We start from the raw sequence: 26,260 nt of genomic DNA, 5'->3' as shown, positions 1-26,260 counted from the left end.
GCTTGTTGTAAAAACACTTTCCAGCTTAGCCTGTCACTTATTTCAAAAGCAACATTTTTGTCTGCCTTGTAGATGATGTCATAGTACATGGCCAAACAGCCAGTGGTCCTCAGAGGCTTCTCCATGCTGACTGCCATTCCTCCATCCGAGCGGAATTGCTTCCTCGGGAGGTCTCTTGAGTTGTGTGGGAATTTCTTTTGGATATTTCTGTGCTTAATTACATGGATAAACCTAATCTCTTCTCATGGCCCTTTACTCCCAAGGAGAAGAAAAACATAACCACGTCCCAATTTATCAGATATTTTATTTTACTGAGATGTAATTTCATTTGATGTTATAGTACCCAAGGGGACGCACCATTCATTAGCTAAGAACATATGCTTGTCTGATTTATTGCTTTTGACAAATAAGTCTGAATGGCCTCCTTCAGTAAATGAATGGATAAATATACCATGATCCATCCCTGAAATGAAATAGACCTCAACAATGAAAGGAGACAAACTATTAATTTACGCGTATGAATGTCAAATTCACTTTGCTAAGCGAGAGAAGCCAGACCCAAAGCAATTCATGCACAATTCCATGTATATGGTATACCAGAAATGTAAAACCACACTGGTAGATCCTAGAGTCTTGGGTTAGGAATGGGGATTAGTTGACTGTACAAAAGAAGCAGGAGGGATTGGGGTTGTTGGATATAGTTTTAGCCTGAACATAGCAGTGAGTACTCAACTCTACCTTGTCAAAGCCAGAATACTAGATTTTAATAAATGGATTTAATTCTATATAAATTAACATAAAGCTGTATAAAGTAAATCTAACATCAAATTAAGTAATGGCAAGACAATCGCTATATTTTCACGACAGTCATTCCTTGTAGAGTGTGCAGTACAGCTGAAGCCTGCCAAGGTGTGCAAAGTTAGAATTTAAAGTTGTGCTTTTCAAGCTATGCTCTTTTGGAATACCTCATTAGATGGTTTTTAAAAAGCGTTTCTCCCTAGCTGAGGACAGTTCTCGGGGACGGTGAGTTTTCTTTAAGGGTGTGACCATGATCTACTGCTAGCTCCATTCCCATGGGTATACAGGTAGCATAAATTGGATTAAGTAGGTAATAAAAACAAAAGAGGGCATGGATTTGGGAGGCAGCGGGGATAGGAGATGGATCCGGGAGAAGTTAGGGAGAATTAGAAAAAAATACATTGTGTGCAGGTATGAAATTTTCAAAGAATTAATAAAAAAGTATCATATTTAAAAAGCGATCACACCAGTATGCCCAGTAGGCTAGGCAACAGAGGACCACCATCATCTCGGGTCACTAGGCATTTTAATACCAAAGGGTAGCTGGCTAAGTCAATATTCTGCAACCAATAATAAATAGGGTCTGGTTGCTCCTCAGGGAAAAGATTCAAGTAAATTTGGGTTAACTTATATTCATAATTTTATTCAGGTTTCTTTTCTCGGTTCTGGTGGTTGAAGTTAAGGGTTTGACTGTGCTTGGCAAGCGTGACCATTGAGATAGACTCGCCTCAACCATTTTTGAGAAATAATCCTATTTTTAGGACTGTCCAGTTCATACTATTTTGTTTTGTTTTTTTGGTATTGTATTCCATGCTTGGCAATGTTCTCTTCATTGGTGTTCTGTCTCAGAGCTGACCTAACTTCTTACTCCATGCTTGGCAATGTTCTCTTCATTGGTGTTCTGTCTCAGAGCTGACCTAACTTCTTATCACAGTGCCATCTTCCTCTCTCCCCACGGAGTCAGGGTGTGTCTTGTCAATACTGTAGGACCTCAACAAAGCAGTGGTGGAGAGTGCATCTTCCTGGGGTGATTCATGGAGATAACCCTCAACTCTGAGAACAGCTCCTAGAATACAGGGATTATGGGGTTGGGAGAGATAGCTCAGGGGGTAAGGGCTTTCTCCACAAGCATAAGGGATATACCTGTGTTTATATCCCAGCACTAATGTTAAAAAGTTGAGTATGGTCATGCACTTCACATGCCTGTAACCCAAGCATTGTGGGTGATGGAAAACAGAGGCTTGCTGGGGACTGCTGGTTTCCAGTCTTGCTCTAGTTCAGTGAGAGACCCTGTCTCAAGGGAGAAAGGTGGGAATCTATAGAGCAGGACTCTTCTAGCCCCCTCTGAGGTATATAAGTGGACACAGCTACACACACAGGTGTGCATATACCATAAACACTATAACACACACATGTGCATGCATGTGCACATACACATACACACATTCATGCACACACGAACACATGCGTACACACTGTATAGGAGTTTGCATCCTGTTACCATGCTTTAGGATTTTCTCTCACAACTGACACCTAACAGGTTTTTTTTTTCTCCTAGGGACAAAAGATAAAACCCTGGAAAATGTAGAGTAATGTAAGTAATGTCACTTTAGGAACAAGGTCCTATAACAAAGGTTTATAGGTTTCTTCTTTGGGACAATATGTTTTTTTTAAAAAGTTATTTCACAAGTTACTCAGGTATTTTCAAGAATTTTTCATTATAGTCAAAAGTCAATGTCTATCATTTTGTACCAAAAGATGTGACCACTCAACTGAAAAATACAGATAGCAAAATGGAGCAAGGACTGGGTAGATTCTCTGAACTTCCGGAAAAGTTGTAGGTCCTGTTCCAGTTAGCACTGGTCTCCAGATACTCAGACTCATCCACAGTCCTGCCCATTCGCTCGTATCAGGTCATTTTGTTTCTAGAGATCTGTAAGACTAAATCCACCCGAGAAGTGATTTCTATTGCATTCACCCCTCTCCTCGAATGTTTCCTTCGTTTTAAAGGCATTTCAAACCTCTCTGAAATTCATTCCCCAGGCCCTTCATTCTGCACTAAATTCCTGAAGAAGTGACTTAGCCATGTAGAGATGTTACAGCATTCTCTGGTTTGGAGTCCAAGAAAGGCTTTAATTTTATTTTGACATCTGGATAGGCACATTTAACTAAACTGTGCATTTTGGAATAGTTCCAAAGCACCTGAGGGTAGTTGCGGTGCCTTAGAGGTTTGCAGTAATGCAAAGATTTATATGCAGCATTTACCCCACGCTGGTTGTTCTTTTTCATCTTTTGATTTATATGGTCGCTCAAGGTTTGTTCAGTTGTAGGTACAGTTTTTGTGTCAGTCTCTGTACATAGATGTTCAGAGGACACACGTATGTCCTGCAACTGCACAGTGGCCATCACAAAGTCATGCATAGCAATAAGCTTAAGAAATGAGCTACAGAATGTTCATTGCATTTGCAAAGACAAAAGTATTAGAGGCCAAGAGGTGCCCAGAGGGTGTTGATGCATTGAATTTCCAATCGTCTTAGTGTTTCATAGATTTGAAAAGAAAAACACCTACATATTTCTGTGTGTATAACTAGCCCTCATCAGATATGAAAATAGCTTTAAAAGAACGAAAATTTATAATCAGCTCATTTTTGATACAAGTTTTCTTAGTTCCCACGCGAGGTCTAGATTTGCCAAGCTGACCTGGAACGTGGCTTTTTCTTCCCTCTACTCACTGTGGCCTGGCAAACACTATTCTCTTTGAGTGACACTTGTGGCTCCTTTGATCCCATCCCGTCTGCTGTTTGTCTCTCCATCTGATTTCCACCTTAACTCCCACCTGAATGAACAAAGACAAATCTTATCATCCCACCTTGATCCTACTTCAAAATATTTTTATCCTTCCTTTCTCCCTCCCTTTCTCCCTCCCTCCTTTTCTCCCTCCCTCCCTCTCCTTCTTTTTTTCTTTTTTGTTTTTGGAAATAAGCATTAACTTTTAAGTGTGAAGTGGATGGTGTGTGAATTGGACGGTGTGTGAAGTGGACCATGTGTGAATTGGATGGTGTATAAAGTGGGTGGGAATCATTAAAATAGACGGAGAGGGAACTGTGGGGGAAATGATCGTCTCTGTAATGCCAGTGGTGCTCAGTCCAGGAATACCTTGGAAGCCAGTGGACACCGTGGTTAGTATCTTTAGTGCCTGCCATCCATGTGCTGACCACGCACCAGCTGTGTTGCCTAGGAAGTTGGAATAAAGAGTTTGGAGCTCCAGCCACTGTTCTCCATTTGGCAAGGCTAATAAAAATGGGGTTCTTCCACAACCGTGTTCTTCTGGTGAGGCAAATGTGCCAAAGAGTAGTGATCACCCCAAGAGCTAGACATCCCATGCTTTCCACACCCCAGCCCATTCTCCAATCCCTTTATTATTGTTGTGTTAGTAGCTCGGAGTGCTAACTGCCCCAAACTGAGCCTGTTCATTGGTGGGCTTCCTGAATTGACTCTCACCCCTTTGTAGGTAGAGCTGTGAATTCTTTGTATGATTGGTGTTTGGTCCATTAGCTAGTTTATGACAGGACTTAATTATCTGTTGAATGTTGGCTTTTCAGGCACATTCAGTTGGCTTCTTCTTTAAAAATTTCTCTATTGTTTGTTGTTGGACTATTTTTTGTGCCTCTAAGTAAAGAGAAAATATTCTCTCTTGTCCTCCAAACCTCAGAATAGCTGCTAATCTAGAGAGAGAGAGAGAGAGAGAGAGAGAGAGAGAGAGAGAGAGCTCATACTTACAATCTGAGAGAAACAGAAAAAATTCCACCGGTCAAATGATTGCCTCTCTGGGTGCTTTTGGATCACTGAATCTGACGCAAAGAACATATTCTAAATAAGACTTATCTCCTCTGCATGCATCACCCAAAACTGTTTGGCCTTAGAGAAACTAACTGTAGGCAGTTGTGGCTTTAAAATCCAGACAGAGAAGAAGGAAGTCTGGCTTGATTATTTCTGGTTGTGTTAGGGAAAGAAAGAAGCCAAGCTGTTTGTCCATACAGTATCTGTGAAAAGAGGTGAGCCGCGTTGACAAGGAGGTCAACTTCTGTTCAGAAGTTCCCGAGTAACTGTTTGATGAGTGACTGCAGGGTTTGGAGTTGTTCGAGCTGTACAGGGTCGGTTCTTGGTCCCTTTAGCCCTTTCTTGTTCCTGGATTCTAAACTGTGCCAACTTCTCCAGAAGTCGACTCCCATGGTGAACAAGACATGGCCCAAGTTCTGGCCCTTTCCAGTGGCTCAGAAATCCAGGCCCCAGTGTGTCGCTGGGGACCTAGAGAAGGCAACTTGAAGATCAGATTCCAGAAACTGGCAGAGAGAGAAGTTGGGAGGGGGAAAGGAGAGAGGGAGGGAGGGAAGAAGGGAACAAACTTGGGTACATGATTGACCAATCCCCCTCCCCACAGACTCACATGAGAGACAAATTCTGAGAGATAGCTTAGAGCAGAGAGATCACTTGTCCACATTATCTCTGAGACGCTTCTGTATGCCTCAGCTTTCCTGGCAGCAAGCCTGGTTCTCAAAGGGAAACTCGGTTGGCCAGAGTTCACCTGGGTTTATCAGTCCCTCAGGGGAATCTGTTTTCCCTGTGTGCCGCTTTTGTTATTCTGCGGAAACTGGGTCAGCTTCTCAAGAGTGGAAATGTCAGAGGAATAAAGAGGCCCCCTTGAAAAGATCTCTGCCACCACAGAAAGGAAACATCTGAGCATCTCCCTTAAATAACAACGTACACAGTGACAGCCTTGCATCTGACCCAGAGAAAGAAAAGAGGCCGGAACACTGGCAACATTTACACACTCTCTGTGCTCTTGAGACAGCTGGGCTGGAGCTGTGTCATCCCGAACACTGAATTAAAGGAACGGAAACATCAACTTTGTGGAGATGCTTTGGGATGGCAAGCGGGGCTGGAAGGCAGACAAAGGAAGGCTTTCAACAGAGCTCTTTTCCCTTTTTGGACAGCAGCGCATTGCTGCCATAAGGTTTCTGCCTGGAGGAGCAGGGATCTGGGGCAACTGGGAAGGAGTTCAGTCCGGACAGCAGCAAACAGAGGTCTCTGCAGGAGGCAATGAACTGTGGCTGCCCCAGCCCATCCAATTGTTCTCGAAAGATTCCACTGGCCATGCATTAGATTGTACCATAGTAACCAAATTGTTAGGAATACAAGTTTCCCATAAGTCTGGTTGGGAAAATATCAAAACACATTTTAATGATGATGACAGCAATGATAATGATACAGTAGTAGCATTGACATAGGGTTTCCCTCCATAGCTAAGGTAGGCGTCAGACTCACTGGGTAGCCAAGGATGACTTCACACTCCTGATCCTTCAGACTCTACCTCCCTAGCACAGAGATGTAAGCGGCGTAATAACCAGGCTAGCTTAATATGAAACAGCAAATTTTAATGAAGGGATAGCTTACAACACCAGGGATCCAGCGATGAGCAGGAGATACAAAAAAGAGACCAGAGGGGCTCACGCCCACCAGATTTATATGTAAACATTAGACCGAGGCGAACCCCCCTCCCCCAATGGGCTGGGCTATCCCTACACAGAGATTATAAACAGGCACCACTTTGCCCAGTTTTATGAGGCGCTGAAGGTCAAACCCAGGGTTTTGTGCACGGCAGCTGAGCACTCTACCGATTGAACCATACTCACAGCCTTAGAACTCATGATTGCTCATTCATCTGTCTGCATTAAGGGAGTGAGTCTCAAAATACCACAGCTCAACTCACACTTGTGTAGACTATCTCTTCCTGACTACAGTGTCATTCACCAAGTCCCCAAGGTTAACACGATGCCCAGCCACATCTACATCCTCCCCAAATCAACAGTCTCTAATAAACAGGCCTCTTAATTATTAAGAAATGAAGACATGTATAGTGATCTATGACTGCAATCCTAGCACTCAAGGGGCAGCGGCAGGAGGATGGAGAGTTCTAGGCCAGCCTGTGCTGCCTAGCGAGACCCACGTCTCACAAATGACTACTAATGATAATGACAACAACAACCAGGGACCTGTTGGTAGCTTTTGCCTTACAGGTCCCCACCAGTATTCTTTCTCTGATGAAGACAGATATGCCAGTAGGTGATGTTCGTCAATTCTGTTTACAAAATGTTCTTTGTGTGTCAGAAGTTATTCAGAGCTTTGACACTGGGAATTCTACTGGAAAAACTCCAGGGCTGGGGAGATGGTTCAACTTGTACTTTCTGTGCAAAAACCTAATGACCCGCATTCAAAGTCCCTAGAACACATGTCAAAACTGGATGAATGGTGCTGGTGTCTGCAATTCCAGTTACTTCTCCTGGGAGTTGATAAACAGAAGCAGGAGAATCACTAGAAGTGGCAGGTCAACCAGCCTGGTATACGCTACAGAGAAACACCCACAAGACCTTGCCTTAAACGAGGAAGAGAGACATGTAAAAAATGAGGTAACAAGCTATTTGCCACATGGCAAAGCATAGATTAAAAAATATGGGTAAATTGTAAGAATGTAATGTGATACACAGAATATGCAAAAAACTATTTGTGAATATAGGTGAGAATAATTGTTCATTGTGGATAACTTTGATTTCATAATTTAAGTTTCAATTAAAAATAAATTGCCAGGAAAAAAATATGGGTTAATTTAAATGTAAGAGCTAGTTAATAATAAGCCTAGACCATTGGCTAAGCATTTATAAGTGATACTTAAGCCTCTGAGTGGTTACCTGGGAACCACTCAGTGGATGGGAGAGAAACCTCTGATTATATTGATGGGCAGAGATGTGTTTGGTTCTTTGATAAATTCCTACTGCTGGTTATCTGCATGAGACTCATGAAAATCTGAATTCTTTAACAGACCATTGTAGATGTGGTAGGGGAATGATGATATACTGTCAGTTCTTGGTTGCTGGGGGAATGATAACGTTTCTTCGGTGGTGTAGCCATTGGCAAGTTGCCCATGATCCTGTAAATAGGCCCAACTCATGCTCATACAAGCAACCCTAATTAAACTCAACTACACACACACATACACACACACCAAAAAAACATTAAAGCTGGAAAGGGGCTAGAAGAAGGGAGATAAGAAAGGGTAATCGATAGGATTAGATATAATGAAAGTATACTCTATACATATATGAAATTATAAAAAATATGAATTTGGAAGAGGGGGAGAGAGGATAAAAAGGATTCTGCATGGTTTCAATCATCTCCCTTTGAACCATGACTTTTTTTTTTTTTTTTGGCTTTTTGAGACAGGATTTCTCTGTAACTTTGGAGCCTGTCCTAGAACTAACTCTTGTAGACCAGGCTGACCCCAAACTCACAGAGATCCACTTGGCTCTAACTCCCGAGTGCTGGGATTAAAGGCGTGCACCACCACCGCCCAGTGAATCAGGTCTTGCTTCTGTTGAGATGCTTTTGACTAATCCTTCCATGTAACCTTGAGGAGATCTTGTCACTAGGTTCGGTGTCTCTGTTTGCAAAGTGAGAGCATAGGTAGCTTGATGGAGTCAGATTTGCATCCCTCAGAACTTCCGGGGAAGGCTTTAGTCACACAGTTTACTCAGAGGCACTCTGACCCAGCCTGCTTGATGTGGGTCCCCAGGCGCCATGGCTGTGGGGCAGCTTGGAAACGTGCTCACTTCTTACCCTCAATAGGCACTAGCAGTCACCACCCGTGGGATGTCTGTGAGGCGGTTTCGTAGTCTTGTGAATGAGTAATTGGTTAGCCAGAGATTGTTTGTGCTTCGAGAAGTCATAGAGAATGGGAGAGTTAATTTTATTTCATGAGACATAAAGCCACAAAGTCTTTGTGTCAATTAATAGTGCATATCAGCATGACCTGGTTAAGGGCTGCCCAGAGAGCTAGTAAAATAGTATTTCTGGTTGTGTTATGATGTTTCTAGAAGAGATCAGCATTTGGAGATCATGTTTACCAGCTCCTCAAAGGCCCCAACACAAAAGAAAAAGGAGAAAAAAGTTCTGAACTGGAGCTGAGCCTCGCATATATATCTTTTTGCCTCTGAGGACCTCGGTGCTCTTAGGTCTGAGACGTTCAGGGTCATAGTAGGGTTCACATCAGACTCACGCTGAATTACAGTGTTGGCCTTCTGGGTTCTCCAGCTTGTAGGTCCCAGGGTTCCTTGCCTCAATAACAAGAACCAATTCCTACAGCTCCTGTGCCAGCCTCATGCCCATCTATCTACATCCCTAGCTGTGTCATCTGTGTACGTCACATTCTGTTTCTCTGTGGAGAACCCTGGCTCATACAGTGCTGCGTAGAATTTTAAAAAGTGATTTTAATATATCGAAGATTCATGAGCAGTGTTTTTTTTTTCCCTGAAGCCTCTCATAGAATACCTAATTCGTATTCTGGTTCTAGATGTATTTCACCTCAGTATATATCACACTAGGTGTGTGTGTGTGAGAGAGAGAGAGAGAGAAAAAGAGAGAGAGAGAGAGACAGACAGAGAGAGAGAGAGAGAGAGAGAGAGAGAGAGAGAGAGATCGATCTGTGGGAGTTGTTAGGTGTTTTGTGAAACAGTGGGTTTCCGCTGACAGATTTACCTTTCCGAACAAAGTGGCTAGCGCTCCTCATGAGCCGGGTACCACCTTGAGCACTTGAGTCTACCACCTCAATTGTTTTCACAACATCTCTACGTGGTCTATATTACCAATATTCCCATTTTATACATTATAAAAGCGAGAAACAGCTCCTTTCGGTTAACTCCACCAAAGTTACCTAGCAAACCACAGAAGGAAGAGTCTACGGCAGAAACCCATGCTCTTATTGCCACAAAACACGGCTTCCACGCAATCTGTACTTCACAACCTTTGTAATAAAAACTGGCAACGAATCCACGGCATCACTTTCCAGTATCGGGGTTACAACGAGCTATTCTCTGCAGAGGAAACCCATCAGGCTTCTTAACCTCTTTCTTGGCCCCCGATTTTGAGGTGTTTTAAGGATGTGCACCTGCCGTGGGTGAAGAGCTGTCGGTGCTTGAAGCTGGAACCAGACTGTGGGGCAGCTGATCAGCTCTCATCAGCCCACTGCCCAGCTCACACCTGCGCTGGAGGTTGTTGGATTCCTCTGGGGAATTCTGAATACGGTGCTGTGCAGAGTTTTACAAAGCTATGTTAATTCATCACAAGGCAGTCCCCAGAGTGACTCAGCCAGAGTGAAATCCTGTTCTTCAGGTTGCCTTTCGCTGGACTTCTGCCTGCAGAGGTGGGGTGTAGGGGAGCCAAGACAGGCAGGTCCACGGCCTTCCTCCCTGCACAAGCTGTGGTGCTGCTACTCCATGGGTATATGTAAAAAGAAGCTTAGTAGTTCTAAGGAACAGATCGACGGCGTGTGCGTGTTCTGTGTCTTCCGGGTTCCTGTCAGCTGCGGCACTTAGGTGTGATGAAGCACTCCCTTTCCTCCTTCCTCCTCACCCCTCCCTCTCTCTTAATGACACCGGTCCCTGTATGTGCCATTAACTTAAAAGCTCCATATTACAGCATATTATCATTTTATAAATTGCATATTTTTCTTGTTTTTTTTATTGTACGAGTCATAAAATGTAAAGGTGTTTCTCACTCACACTGAAAATAATTTTACGATGTGTTCGACTGAGCTAGGGGAAGCTGGTTAATGCATGATGGGAAATGCGAGGTCATTCTGTGAGAGGGGGCAGCCGAGAGAACTTTGTGCCATAAAAGTTAATGAGGAAAAGTCAAGAGCTAGGCGTGTGCTTAGGTGTAAATCTTGATGAGCTGTGCATTAATTTCTCTCTCGGGTTTAAGCATCATTTGGTCTAGGGAGCTGCTGGAGAATGAATTGGCTTACTATTACCTAGAAGTCTGACATTCTCCCCCATCAAATGCGAGATCGTTGGGTCTGTTTCTCACTCGCTGCTTGCAAACATAAACGGAGAATCTGTGAGGTTGGTTGACAATCTGACAGCGAGAGTTCATTATAGAAGAAAGATTTTGTAAACATCTAATAAACGTGGACCTCCACGTAGTGCTACACGTTTGTTGCATGTGTTACTAACATATATGACACATGTAATTATGGCATAGGTATGGTAGGGGAAAATATCACACTTTCTCAGTTCGCCTTTCTCTTAAGACCTCTGCGTGCAGATTGACCTCGCTGGAATGTTCTGGTCAACTGTGGAGCACAGGCTCCACCTCCAGTTATTTCCATCTCTCCAAAGAGGGCATCTCTAATGGCCGTGTAACGTACCCACAGATCATTCTTCATGACACCCACTCCCCATCGGTCCGTTGTTAGATGCCGGGCTATTCTCTTGTTTATTTAGTAGTTTACTGTCCGTCTCCTCTCTGTAGACTGTACATGTTGTACAAAGGAGACCTTGTCTGCTTCATTTGCTTTGTGATCTAGCCCCTTAGGAGTGAGCGCCTGGTGTAGAGTATGATGCCATAAAGCATTTGCTAGAAGGAAAGAAGTGAAGGAAGGAAGAGAAGGAGGGGGAGGAAGAGAGGGAGGAGGAGGACCTGAAAACTGGGTCCAGGTATTAGATCCAGCAGGGAGAAGCTAAGCAGTGTGTGTTGAATGAGATCTTCAAGGATAGCCAGGTGTGATTTCATGAGGAGAGAAACAGACTTTCAGGTTAGAACTTCTGGCATAACCAGGTATGCCAGAGAGAGGCAGTGTTCTTTGGGGTATTGCCCTAGTTCGGAAGAGATGCCAAGGACAGCAAACAGGGGCTTGGGGAAAATAATACAAGGCTTGCATGAAACTGTAGGGACAGGTTTTCATTGGAAAAGGATGTGTATCAGAAAGCAAACTGAAGAAGGGGCACAGTGAGTGGTGGCTACATCACAAGAAGATAGGAGGTGCCCAGTCACTAGCCCACCGCTATTTTACAAAGATAATCAGTAGGTGGTCAGGCAGGCACCTGGACCCACGCACTGAGGATTTGGTGGGAAGTGAGCTCCCACGACCACCAAGTCTGGGAAGAAACTGCATTTGCATCATTACCATGGTGAGGTAGCTACCTCTGCCCTTGCTGTTTGGAGGGAGGGGAGGAGGTACCAGGAGCAGTGTGGCACAGGCAATGTTAAAGAGAAAAGGTGTACAAGGGCTTGAGAAAGAAAAATGAGACTGCATTCTGCTAACAGCATAGTCTTGGGAAAAGAAAATCTCATGATCGAATTAGCCCACCCTCTCCAGATCCCTGGCCTCCACTAGGCATAGGAAGATAATATCTTTTAATCATTTGAAAACTGAGAAGCATGGGAAAGACCTTGAGAGTTTAGAAGCACAGCTCTTGTTGTGAACAAAAAAGATATTGATTTTCAGAAGAGATAAAGCATTTCAAGTCATTTTCAAAAATGTTTCGGCTCCTTTGGGACTCAAAGGTGAGGATGAAGATACACCCCAACACTTCAAAGATGCACGCCACAGTTGGGTGGACGTTCTGCGTTTATTTCCTAGTGTGTCTGTTGTGTATGCACACGCCTGGACGGGTATGTGTACTCGTGCACGCAGGTCCCATGCGTGGGTATGGGTGTGAGTGTGGAGGCTTGACAGATTTATGTTGGTTGTCTTCCTTATCTCTCTCCAGCTTAATTTTTGAGATAGGGTGTTTCACTGAACCCGGAACTCATCGATGCTGGCCAGCCAAGAGCTCCAGGAATCTGCCTGTCTCAGAGCTCCAGTGTTGGGCTTACAAACGCAGGCCATTGTGCCATTGTTTTTGCATGGACGCTGGATACCAACACTTAGGTCCTCATGTGAGCTTCTTTGCCCATGAAGTAAATGTTAAATGGCTAAGCATTAAATATATACCCCCACCCTCCAATATCCCACACTGTTTTGTACCCATATTTGCCTTGCAGTCTTCATGATGGATGTTGCTGATTCTTGACTTTTAATCTAAATCAACTGTTAACTTCTTATGCAGGAAAGAAGTCTCCATCTTTCAGTGTGCTTGATTCTCAGCGTTCCGTAGACTCTGGGCTTCTCCGCATTCTGAGCTGCCCTCCACCCCAACCCTTTCTTCGTGCTTCTCAAACCTGATTTTCCCAGCTCCTAACAGCTCAGGACTCCCTCCATGTGAACTGCGACTTAGCTCTTCATCTGAACTTGGCAGTGGAGATAGTCACCGAGGCCAAGGAGTCAACCGGCTGTCAATTCCTCCACGCATTTCCTTCCCAGTCCAGCTTAGGCTACCACCATTCCCACCACAGGTCTCCTGTTGCCTTTGTCACACTCCCCTGGACACACACAAGCCTCTTTTGTCGAGAGAAGCAAATATCAGCATTGTTTCCCGGAACAGCAGCCTCTACTCCTTTCTTCTGCCTTGCAAAGAGAAAGAAGAAAGTAACCTTTCAAAAGGAAAAAAAAAAATCCATAGGACAGGAGTATTTTCTTTTCCTTTTTGCTCTTCGTTGTGAGTTTGCTACCTTCTCAATTTATTATAATGAAATTATTTGCCCTAGAGAAAGCATTCCTCAAATTAGATGATGCTAAACAAATGTCTTTTTTTTTTTTTTGTCACACACACAAAAAATAGTTATGTGTTCTTCTGAAGTTATCTGGCCTGGGAACCACTGTGCAGGGTGCCACTGGCATTGATTGCTGGTTGGGGGGAGGGAAAACCATGCCACGTCCCCTGTTTGGGCCTTGGCAGGTTGCGTGGCGGTGTGTACAAGGAAACCGAACCTCGTCTGCACGGCTCGCTGCTTATCAGAAGCACACACTAGCTGCCATGCTGTAGGGCAGCGGAGGAAAACAAAACAACAGTAAATGGAGGCCTTTGTCATGGATTAAAAGGGTTTAGAAACATCTGAGCCATGCAGTTTTCCAGCAGTGACACTGCCAATGACTTCGTGACAGAATGCTGGGAAATGTGCTAACTGGGTTAGATAGCATTGGTGGGGCAGCCAACAGTCAGGCCTTTGTTAATGGCCTCTTATCTGTGTGAGTGTGTGGATGCGTGGCTCACAGATAAAGTGACCTTTTGCAGAGCGAGAGGAGTAAGGTTAATGATATTACAGTATTGCTCTTGGTGATTGGAGCTCAAGGGCTCCCCAAAGATTGTGATGCCTGGGCCAATTCTTCTCTTTCAAGTGGGTTCATCTCATCTACGTTTTAAACTTCTTTCATTACAAAATTCATCAGGGGCACTGGAGGAAGGGCCCTAGCTTTGTGGATAAGTACTATGGTTGGTTCCATAAGTGCCTGTGCTTCAGGACCCAGCAACAATCTAGCAAGCACTCAGTGCTACACCTAGTGGTTCATTCCCTTTGGTTCCCTGACGCCCTTTTCTGTCTTGAAAGATTTTGGTATGTGGCTGCCTACATGCCTTTGGTTGAACTGATGTCAAAACAGTTGGCGGTCTCTGTGCTACCTTTCTCTCAAAAGCTGATAAAACTTTATCACAGAGCATTGGCAGGGCCATAGAAGACAAAAGACGCTCTACCAGCTGACTTGATCTCACCAACATCTGTAGAAGACTCTTCTCAGCAACAGCAAGACCAAAGTCACAAACTCTCGTTTCCAAAACAAACGGAACTGTTGCCAGAACGGCCACATCTGGGGTTGTCAGAGTGGAAAGGCTGGTGAGAAATTCGAGCCTTCTAAGAGACATTTTATCCCAGTGGAATTTAACTAGAAGTTATTCAGGAGACAACTTCTTCAAGCTCACGTCAGACTAGCAGTTTTCATTTCTAATAGGGCTAACCTTGTAGGTAAATACAGCACAAAGAACAGTTATAGGGTCTGGAAACAGTTGCTCTTTCTTTGGTTGTATTTCTTGTTTTGTTTTGTTTTTTTATTTTTTTGTTTTTTGTTTTTTGAGGCAGGGTTTCTCTGTAGTTTTGGTGCCTGTCCTGGAACTAGCTCTTGTAGACCAGGCTGGCCTCAGACTCTCAGAGATCGGCCTGCCTCTGCCTCCTGAGTGCTGGGATTAAAGGCATGTGCCACCCCCACCCAGCTTTGGTGCATGTGAGCACAAGTGCACTCAGGATTCAGTAGATCCCCTGGAGGAGAGTTCTAGGCAGTTGTGAGCCACACATTGTGGGTGCTAGGAACTGAACTCAGGATCTCTGGAAGAGCAGCAAACGATCCTAACTACTGAGCCATCTCTCCAGCCCTAGGAAAAAGTGGTTTTTTTTTGTTTTTTTGTTTTTTTGTTTTTTTTTTTATTGTGAATGAGTTTTGAGAGTCGGCCAGTAGAGCACTTTTATTTAAGACTTTGCTCTCTTAGAATTCAGATGTTCCCTTAAAGGGTATTTCTTTAAGCATTTTAGTTATGAACAGTGAATCTGGCCATGTGTTCTGAAACCTCTCCAGTTCCTCTACTCCTTCACACAGGCTATAGTCTCATACAAGGTGTGTGAGACTCTTTTAACTCCAGATCTGGGTTTGAGGCTTCATGCTTACTCAAGGGACCCTCCCATTTGTCTTCGTCACTTTTGAAACTGCTGTCATAAAACACAATGACCAAGGCAGCTTATAAAAGCCTCTAACTTGAGACTCACTGTTGCGGAGAGATAGAGTCTGTAATCAACATGGCAGAAAGCAGGCGAGCATGGTGCTGGAGCAGTAGCTGAGAGATCACAACTAGATCCACAAGCACCAGGCAGAGAGAGCTAACTGGGAAAGGCATGGGCTTTGGAAATCTCAAAGCCATCCCTAGTAACACACCTCCTCCAACAAAGTCACACTCCCTAATCCTTCCCAAACAGTTCCACCGACTGGAGAGCACATTTTCAAATCTATGAGTCTTGCGGTGGGGGGGGGGGGGGCATTCTCATTCAAACCACCACACTCTCTGTCTTGAATGTTATCACTTAGCATTTTTGCATATCAGAAACTTTTCTTAATGCATATTATTTCTTGCTTCCTAGTTACTCTGCCCAGAGTCCTGCCGTCCTCCATGGCAGGAAGATTCTTGCTTTGGTTGTTCGTCCCTCCTCTACTCATGGAGTAAGACTGACAGTAAGATTACAGAAGTAAGAAAAGGAAAAGCCCAGAGGCAAAAGGTAGATGGGATCATGTCAGTTAAGAAAAGCTGGCTAGAAACAAGCCAAGCTAAGGCTGGGCTTTTATAAGTAATAATAAGTTTCTGTGTGTAAATTGTTGGGAGCCAAAATGTTGGTTGTTTTTACTCTTTTGACTCTTACTCTTTGGAGGACTGCTCAAACCAGCTCCCAAATAAACACACACACACACACACACACACACACATGAGAGAGAGAGAGAGAGAGAGAGAGAGAGAGAGAGAGAGAAAGTCTTACTCTTATTTAAGAATGCCTGGCCTTAGCTTGGCTTATTTCTAGCCAGCTTTTCTTAAATTATCCCATCTATTTTCTTTGTTACCTCTGGGCTTTTTTACCTTTCTTTGCCACTTACTCTGTGGCTGGGCCCTAGTGTCCTCCTCTCTTTGTTCCCTTGCTCCTCGATCTCTCTTCTTTCTCTCTTTTCCTCCTATCTATTCTCTCTCCTGCCTTGCTGTTGGCCGTTCAGTTCCTTATTAGACCAGTCAGGTGTTTTCAACAAAGTAACACAGCTTCACAGAGTTAAACAAATGCAACATAAAAGAATGCACCATGTCTTTGCATCATTAAAACAAATATTCCACAGCATAAACAAACATAACACACCTTAAGCTAATATTCCACAACACAGAAGGAATCATTTCACTAAAGCCCAGCTTAGTGAAGGAATGATTTTTTTGGGGGGGGGGGGGGGGGACTTAGTTATTTAGAGGAGCATGGGTGAGTCAAAGGCAGCTGCAGCATCCAAACCCTGCCCTTGTGTGAGTGCTGATTCCTGAAAACAGCTCCACCAGAGAGTCTCCTCTGCCCCAGTAACTGATGCTTAAAGAGCTTAGGGAAAGGCCTGGTAACCCTGTAGCTTCCTAAGCTGCCTGAAACTCCCAGTCTTCTTTCCAATTTTTTTAAATCCTACATAGCTTGAGTATCCCATATCTAAAATGCTTGAGACAAGAATCATTTGGATTTTAGATTTTGGGATATTTACATATACACAATGAAATAATGTAGGGATGAGATTCAAGTCTAAACATGAAGTTCATTTAAGTTTATGCAGCTTATCCTTGTAGCCCGAAGTTAATTGAATGCAGTAGTTTATGCTCGTGTTTTAAGTTTTAACCTGTCACATGAGGTGGAGTTCCATTTTCCAATTAGGACATCAAGTTGGCATTTTAAAGCTTTCATGTTTTAGATCATTGTATATTTAAAGAATTTCTATTAAAGGTTCTCAACCATTATTACACTTGTTATTATACCTATTACGTTAATTCAATAAAAGCAATATATCTATGAATTTAAGAAGTAAGATTAGTTGGATATAGTGGCTCATGCCTTTAATCACAGCACTCCAGAGGCAGAGGCAGAGGCAGATGGACCTCTGTGTTCTGATTGGCTGAAGCGAAGCCATTTCTGCCCTACTGTGAACTCTTTCTACCCTCTACCTGTGTGGGGGATTAAAATGAAAAATGAGTGGTCAGGGGTGTTAACACTTAGAAATGTTGAATGTGTACTGCTCAGCCAAATATTCTCAAGTGATTGTGTGTGTGTGTGTGTGTGTGTGTGTGTGCGTGCCTGTTCTGTGCTGGTGGAGAACCTGTGTGTGTGCCTGCACAGGAAAGCCAGTGGTAGATGATGGGAGTCTTCCTGTCACTTCCTACCTTAGTTTAGCGCTTGAGACAGGGTCTCTCACTGAGTCTGGAGCATGCCTGTTTGTCATGACTAGCTGGTTGACAAGCTCCAATTGTCATCTCCCTGCCTTGACCTCCCCGGCACTACATTTGTAGGCGAGTGACTGCTATATCTGAATTTTTATGTGGGTGTTGGGAATCTGAACTCGGGTCTTCATGCTTGCCTAGCAAACATTTTAGTGACTGAACCATCGCCTCAGCCCTTCCTCCCCTGCCCAAAATGATTTCGACTCAAGAAGTTAGTTGCACATTATTTTCAGCCTCTGTTCTTCTACAGAAGGTTTATCTGGTAATGCCATTGGAACAGGGCATTGGGTTGCTTAGTTGCTTCATTGTTTAAATTTAACTAATTAATTAAATTTACTTATATGTGTGTGTGTTAGACTGGAAAAATACCTATAAAGATCTTTCGTCAAGAGTTTCTTAACGAAGTTGAACACAGTTTTCAGCAACCATAACAGACAAATATCTAGCCAGGTGGCTGAGACCATGGGAAGAGTGCAGCTCACCTCTGTGGGTTTGGGGGTTGGGGTGGGGCTTGTGTAACACCCTACAGCTCCAAGTTAAAGTTGCCGTTGACTTTGATCTACATGTGCAACATGGAAGCCAGCTTGCCTTAAAAAGGACAGACAAATGATGCTTGAAAAGCCATTTCCATCCGTATGCACTCTCCACTCTGACATTCCATCTCGAAGCAGTCTAAGTATCCCCTGGGACTCTGCAACGAGAACGCCTCTTTGGTCAACAGACATTGATAGGAGACTCCAGCGAGTAGGTTACTTCTCACCAATGGATAACTTGGACACATTTGTTGCATGTTCCTCTTCACTCTGCATGTATACTGCAGGTGATGAGGAAGAGTTTGTCTACAGGATGGGAGTACCGTATAGCTGCGGCACTTTTCGTCTCGTTGACTGCCAGGGTTGATTTGGCTGATCTGGCTGGATAGATGAGTCTCCCCTTCCTCCCTTATTGTTCCACATGCGTCTCTCCAGAAGCTGTTTGCTCAGTTGGTCGATGAGGATGATCTTCTGCTACCAGAAGAGCACCAGTGTTTGGTCAAGGGTATGCGAGTAACCGCCACACCGTTAGAATCCCTAAACAAGCACTCAAGAGACTGTCTATATATTTGAAAGAGAGCAGACTTTGCCTCTAGGAGGTGCCTTGAATGGCTATAAGAATTAAGGTAGCATACACCTATAACCCCAGTATTCTGGATACTGAGGCTGGAAGATCTTGGGTTCAAGGCTAACTTGGGTGTAGGCAGTCTAGCAAGTTATAGACCATAGAAAACTGTCACAAAGGATTAAAAAGAAGAGAAGAAAAATGAAAGAAGTTAATTGTAGCTAGAACCAGTACTCACTCTAAATCAACCTGTATGTTATAGTCATCTTTCTCCTTTCATTTTCTTATCTGTGTTGTTATTCTGTTCATTTAATTTTCACTGAGATATAAAAATTATCTAGCTCAATTTCTCCTGATTTTATCATCTTCTATGACCACAGTGTATTTGTCAGAACTAAGTTCTTATATTAGTACTAACTGAACTCAATCATTGTTTTTTTTTTCCTCCAGTACTATTTATCTATTACAAGATCCTTACTGAGGTACCACAATAGTTATCAGGTTTGAGGCAGTCAATCTTTATTGCTAATCAACAGGATTTGGAATCACCTAGGAGACACACCTTTGGGCATCTCTATGAGGGCATTTCTGGAGAGGCTTAGCTGAGGATGAAACACCCATCCTAAATATGGATGGTACCAGTCTATAAGTTTGTTTGGAGAAAGCCACGTGGAGATCAGCATCCTATCTCTCGCCTTCCTGGTCTCAGATTCAGTGTGACCAGGGCCTCATCCTTCTGTTGTCATGCCTTCCTCGAATGATGGACAGAATGCCCAGAAACTATGAGCTGAAATAAATCCTTCTAGCCTTAAGTCGCGTGTGTTAGGAACTTTGTCTCAGCACATTGTCTTTACTGGTCAGAGCTTGTATCAACGTCTGTTTCCATGATTATGGCTGCTCATGTCTCACAGATAATGGATTTAAGATTTCCCTGAGTTTGTGGAGTTTTGCTAAGAAGGCCTCCAAGTTGCCCTCTGCCCTTCCCAGCAAACCCAGGCGCTTTATTATTTTATGTAGAAAATGTCAGTTGATTTGTCCTGGTGAGCTACTTTACCCTTGGGAATATCATGGGACTGTAGTACAAAAGCCTTCTCCTTTCACATGGCCGTCATTGGTCCTGGGGAACAGCGTGGGGGCATCCTTTATAATTTCCATTATTTTGTGATATGTGAGAGGCTACTTGGATGGTTTTCTCTGCTACATAAAAATAGCTCAGGTGAATACATATATGTGTGTGTGTATGTATGTATGCATGCATCCATGTATGCGTATCGTTTGCTTCTCACTGCACCTAAAGCACCTAGGGGCTGCATTTGCTGTAGGTATGTGCTAGTGTGAGCATTCTCTTTGTACACTCCCACCTTAAGGACAACAACTTAACTCTTTACACTTTTTGGCTTTAATAACGCTGTGTATCACAGACTCCAAGGAGCAGACATCTGGAGGATGGAAATATGCGATGTCCCTAGGGAGCTTTACTCTGGTTAAAGACGCCTTGAGTCCTGAGAGCAAACTCATTCACGGAAAGCTGCCCAGCCTGTTCCATCTGATCATGTTTTTTTTTTACAACGTTAGCTTTAGAGAAGCCACCGCCCTCCCATGGTGTGCCTAATTGCCACTGGCCGCAGCTCAGTTTGGTATTCTAGATGCATGGCCAGTGGTTCTGAGTGGAGACCGGCACTTCCGGGAAGGCACTAATGGGACTGCTTTCTAAAAATAAATGCTCTTCCGGCTGCTATACATTTTTCTTTAATTCAGACTCATGTCTAATTTGAGAGGAAATTGGGAGCTGCTTTCGAAGGTGCTGATGGAAAGGTATTCCTAAGTCTACTTCCTAAGGGAGGGAGCCAGACAAAATGACTTATATGCTGAGGTGTCAGGACACTGCTTGTCCTATGTGGGGCACGGAGCGGATTTGAGTACCTGGAGTGCTTCTCTGTGTTACATTGGCTTGTTCCAGAATCTGGGTGCTGAATGCATGGAAGTAGTCATCTTAGAAAAGTTCCTCAAGTCATGCATGAATGATTTGTGTCCTTTACTATTAAGTATGCCATGCTCTATTAAATAGTTTACTCTTTTATCTTATATCCAGACAATGGAATGTTATTCTGCACTAAAAAATTGAGCTTTGTGTAATGAATACACAAATTTAAAGAAGCCCTAAATGGATATTGCTAAATGAAATATGAATAGTAATCTTAAAAGGCTTTATGAACCCGGAGTCCAACCATGTGACCTAGAAGAAGAAAACCCATGGAGACCCTAAAAAGCATCAATGGTTGCTAGCAGAAGGGAAGGATAAATGGAAAGAAAGGATAAAGCACCAAACTATTGAGAGGATGCTCAGTGTGGTGAAACCATTCTGTAGGACATCATCACACATTTCTCCAAATCCACAGAATTTAGAACACCACGAATGAACCCCGGTGTCAGCTATGGACTCTGAGGGATAGAGGCAGATCAATTTAAGTTAATCTTTGGCCATACATGGACTAAACTGGCTAGGCAGTTGATAATAGGCTATGTGTGCAGGAGGAGGAAGTACTGGAGGCACATGGGATTTCTCTGTACTGCTGGCTCAAGTGTTCTATGAACCCAAGACTGCTCTAAAGAATAAGGCGTACAAGGAAAATCGCGTACATGTTTTGTTAGTCAGCTCTCTGTCACCCTATCAGTTGTTAGTTTTTTGTTGTTTTTTTTTTTTTGGATAAGCATCATGGCAAGGCACATGTGGCATTGAGAATGGCTTTGGCTGTGGTGGCAGAAGTATGGGGTGGCTGGTCATATCACACCCATACTTAGGAAGAAAGAGAGAAGGGTGATGATGCTCACTTGCTTCCTCCTCTTTATTCAGTTGGGTCCCCCCATCCCATGACATGGTGCCACCTACATTCAGGGTGCATCTCCCCACCTCAGTTAAACCTCTCTGGAAATGCATCAGACGCGTCCAGTCGCCATGTCTTTCTGGTGATCCCAAATCGGGTCAAGGTGTCAACAAGTTGAACTGTCACAGCTACTTTACCCAAACGCTGACGTGACCACCTTATAAAGGCAGGCTTAGTTTTGGCTCTCAATTTTGGAGGGTTCGCTGCATCCTCTGTTGGCCCCAAGACCTTGGGACAAGCACTGTGTCATGATGGGAAAGCAAGGTGAGGTGTATGGCCAAGAAGCAAAGGGAAAGAAAACCACTTCCAGGATAGGCCCCCACTACCTAAAGACTTCCCTGCTAGACTCCAGCCTTTAAACAGTCTGCTATCCCATAATAGCTGACTAGGGTTCAAGCCTTCAACACATGGGCTTTGAGGGGCCATTTTTGAGCCAAACTGTAGTGCCCTCAAACTTTACTATTAAACAAGCAACTTTTTGTTGTTGTTGTTGTTGTTGTTAAAAACAGAATCACCCCTGTCTGTCTCTCAGGTGTTTAGCTAAGCCATGCTGTACCCACGTATGGGAAGGGTGTAGGAAGGCGAGAGAAAGTAGCTCTCAGTGACAATCCATTCCTCTCTGAGGTGGGCTAAGCATCTAGAACAGAACAGACATCTTTAAGAGCCACGTTTTTACAAAACTGTTACTAATACTCATTACAGCAGCAAACAGTGGTAGCTTCTGGGTGTAAAGCTATTGGTAGCAGAGACCCCAGACTTCTATTTGTTCAAACTTAACCAACATGGTTTCAAGTTACCTGGAAGAGAAAGTGGGCAGGAAAGCAGGAGCTGGGCACACAGTGCTAAGTTCTTATGAGCGGGCCATGTCTAGAAACTCTAGAAGTGCGTTTGAGAAGCCGAGTGTGTGTGGGAAACCAAGCAGATGAATTCCACTGTAGGCAAACTTTGACGGAGTGTGTGTCTCTAACTGACCATTCATTCATTAGAGGTAAAACTGCCTCTTAAGACCCAATCAATGCCCGAGGTATTGAACTCCTGTCTAAGCATTCGCCGCTGTGTCAGGGAATATGACAGAGTCTATGATTAGTAACAATGGGTGACACACACAGTGACACACGGGTGTTAGGATATCCGAGGGGGCTCTCACCTAAGCTGGAAGAGAGACTGGGAGGCCTTGTGTGTGTGTGTGTGTGTGTGTGTTTGGGGGCTTGACACATGGCACGAACCTTAACACAAGAGATGAAGCTGTGAGGAACTGAGCCTTATCCTTTTCAAAACTCCAGGAGAGAAGCTGTAGCGCCTTCCTCTGTCCACACGTTTGGGCACATTAAGTGGAGAGTTGGGGTTAGGGAGATGGCTCAGTTGGTAAAGTGAAAGCTGTATGAGATGAGGACCCCAGTTTAACCCTGTAAAATTTATGTAATACAAGCCGAGTCTGGCAGCATGTACCTGTAATCTTAACTCTCCGGAGCTGGACACTGAAGGATGCTGGGACCTACTGGCCAGCCAGTCTAGGCAAATCCAAAAGGCTCCAGGTTCAGGGAGAAGCTGTCTCACCAATAAGGTGAAGTACTACTGCAGAAGACATGTAATCGAGACTTCAGGCTTCCACACACATGTGTGCAAGCACACGCAGCACTGCTTAGAAAGCAAGACACTTTTTGTTCCCTGTGTGCAGTTCAAGACAATTTAAGAAAAATATAAGGCAGGGAAAAAAGGCAGAACTATTTTGGAGAAGAACAGTTCCACTAATTAAAGACATTAGCTTTCACTTGGAGATGCCACATGTCGCCATGCGTGAATCGCTCTCGTGGGCTCCATCCACTATTATCTGACCCCTTAAGACCACGGACCCCAACCGCCACTGCACTGCAATGACCTGCAGCTGCTTCAATAGCCCATCGAGAAAGCTGTGTAGCAGCATTCCTGGAAGCAGACTGCCAGAGACAGGACCTGAGGTTGAAGAGTAATTGATCTCTATGTGAGTAGAGACTTACAATAGAATGTTGGGATGTGGGAACTTATGTCTGCACAAACAAATGCCTATATAAATGGAGCTTGTGGCTTGTGATATTGTGAAAGAGAAACGAGGCCTGTTGGCTTTGTAGAAGACCGGGGGAGTCTTGCATCCTTCACGTCGCCATGGCTCCTCAATGGGTACTCATGCTTTGCAAAGCACCACGTAGAAAACCTGGTTCCTAAGCCACAAGGCAACCATGGAAGCTGGAAGAGGAGAAATTTAAGATTAATGAAGTAATTTAGTCTGGGTGATGAGAAAAATCTAGATACTAATTTTTCAAAAAATTATGCAGGCTGAAAATAGAAACCAGCAATAACAAGAAGAGTGGTACTATTAGGTCCTAGCCTCAAGGGTAAACTGTTCATGAGTCCGGAGTACTAACCACAAATGATAAAATAGAAAAATAACTGGAAAGAAGATAGAACTCTTCCTTATGGAATTTCAAATACTATATATGAATACTGTCCCCTCTAGCAAACGTTACATTCCCTCCTACAAACTTCGGAGTCTTCTGAAGAACAACAAGAAATACATAATGGAGGTTTTGATAGCCCAGCCCTAAGCCCCTGAGATCAGATGGCAACAACAGTAGGGCTGAGCCCCACTTGCCTCCTGCGTGTTGTACCACAGGGCGATGAGAAAGGCTTCCCCACCTCTGCTGCGTCCTTTCTAAAAGCTTAAAACCACAGCCCACTCAAGGAAATGCGCCAGACAAACTCCAACGGAAGGTCGTTCTGCAAGTCACCCATGTTGAAAGGCTGTGAAGAACGGAGCAAGTGTGAGACGTGACAGGCTGGGGAGAGACAGGGGCAAGAACCCTGTACTAAACACATCCAGAGCTTAGTTAGCAACTTTGAAAAGTGTGCCAGGTTCGTGTAAGGGGTTGATGAGGAGGGCAGTGAGTGGTGGCACTCTGCTGGCTTCGGAACTCTCTAGAAATCTGAAATTATACCTGTAGTTGTTGCTTTTCTCATCACTGTGACTAAAGCTTGGTGGAAAAGTGATTCAGGAAAGGAGGTGATATTTTGGCTCATGGTTGTGGAGGTCTCAATCCATCATGGTGGGAAAGTCGTGTGTCCTGGTGACCTCCCTGTCCCTGCATCATCACACCGCCTAGTGCTTACATCAGTGCTAGTGTTACAGGATGTGGCCACACCCAGTGCTTTGTCCGGGTGCTGGGGAGTTGATCCTCAGGTCCCCAAGCTTGCCTAGCATGTACTCTACCTATTGACCCGTCTCTCCAGCCTCCAAGTAGGTTTTCCTAGATGAGAGAGATCCCTGGGTCTTCAGTGAGGATGGTGAAGGAGAACACTTGTGCTAGCGAGTAATAAGCTGATCTAAGGTGGGGTGGTGGGTACATTTGAGGGGCTTACCTCACTTTAGTGTATGTGACAGTGTGTAGGGGGGGCACAGCCACGATGTCCACTGTGGGTTGTGTCCCTTCCTTCCCTAAACATTCTTATCTGTCTCTGGAGTGGGGAGGAAAAAGTAGTGTGAAGTTGCATTTTTCACTTTATTCTACTTTTTAGCAGGTAGCAAGGGCACTGCCTTGTCTTCCCCGCGCAGGCTCCAATCTCTTTCCTTCCTCTATTCTTCCTCTTTTCTTCCTCCTGGTTCCCTTGTCTTCACTCTGCTATTTTGTCATTAGCCTGAAGGAAGAACAGGCCAGGGGTTTGAACGCAACAGAAAAGAGAGAGTGCTGGAGGTCTGTGGTTTACAGAATTCTGACACGGTGTGTGTGTGTGTGTGTGTGAGAGAGAGAGAGAGAGAGAGAGAGAGAGAGAGAGAGAGAGAGAGGTCTGATATCACATTCTAGCCTCTCTAGAGCAGGTGCTCTTAGATTTGAGTCCATGACTGGATTTCAGGAACTCTATGAATGTCTGATCTCTGAAATTTCAAGTACTAACGAGCTTCTAAAAATTATATTTTATCGATTTTGCCAACATGTGTGGCTATCTATGGGTGTGCATGCACGTGTGTGAGCGTCATAGAGATCCGAGGACAATCTGCAGCAGTCAGCTCTCTCCTCCCGCTGTGTAGGTCCTGGGATTGGACTTGTGCCCTCGGCCTTAACAGTAGGCATTTTACTCACTGAGACACTTTGCTGGCCCATGGTGAACTTTTTTATTTTCCTTTTCGGGGAGGGATTCCTCTGATTTATGAGCAGCCTATGGCCTGTTTGGCATGAGAATGACTGGCCAGGAGAAGTGGGACCCGATGTGACACAGAGGGGGCCCTTTGTCTCTATGTTGTCAACAGATGACTCCCAGTTTCCTCTGGTTTATAATGCCCACCCCAAATCGCTCCTCTGTGGTGAGTGAGCTGTCACTTGGCACAAGCCAGGGTCATCTGGGAAGAGGGAGCCTCAGTTGAGGAACGGGCTCCGTCAGATAAACTTGTAAGCAAGCCTACGGGATATTTTCTTGATTGACAGTTGATGTGGGAAGGCCTGGACCACTGTGGCAGTGTCATCCCGGGGAAAGTGGTCCTGGGTTGTACAAGAAAGCAGGTGAACAAGCCGTAGGGAGCAAATCAGTAAGCCTCTTCCATGGCCTCTGCATCACTTCCTGCCTCCGGGTTCCTGCCTTGAGTTCCTGCCCTGACTTCCCTCGGTGATGGACAGTAAGCCACAAGTTAAAACAGACCTTTTCTCCCCAATTGCTTTTGATCTGGTGTTTATCACTCAGATAGGAAGCATCCTTTCA

The sequence above is a fragment of the Microtus oregoni genome, unplaced genomic scaffold, assembly GCF_018167655.1.
Source record: "Microtus oregoni isolate MIOR12 unplaced genomic scaffold, Mior012 000103F_ref0000194, whole genome shotgun sequence".
NCBI lineage: Eukaryota > Metazoa > Chordata > Mammalia > Rodentia > Cricetidae > Microtus > Microtus oregoni.
The sequence above is the reverse complement of the archived record's forward strand: the minus strand, read 5'-3'. Positions refer to the sequence as shown.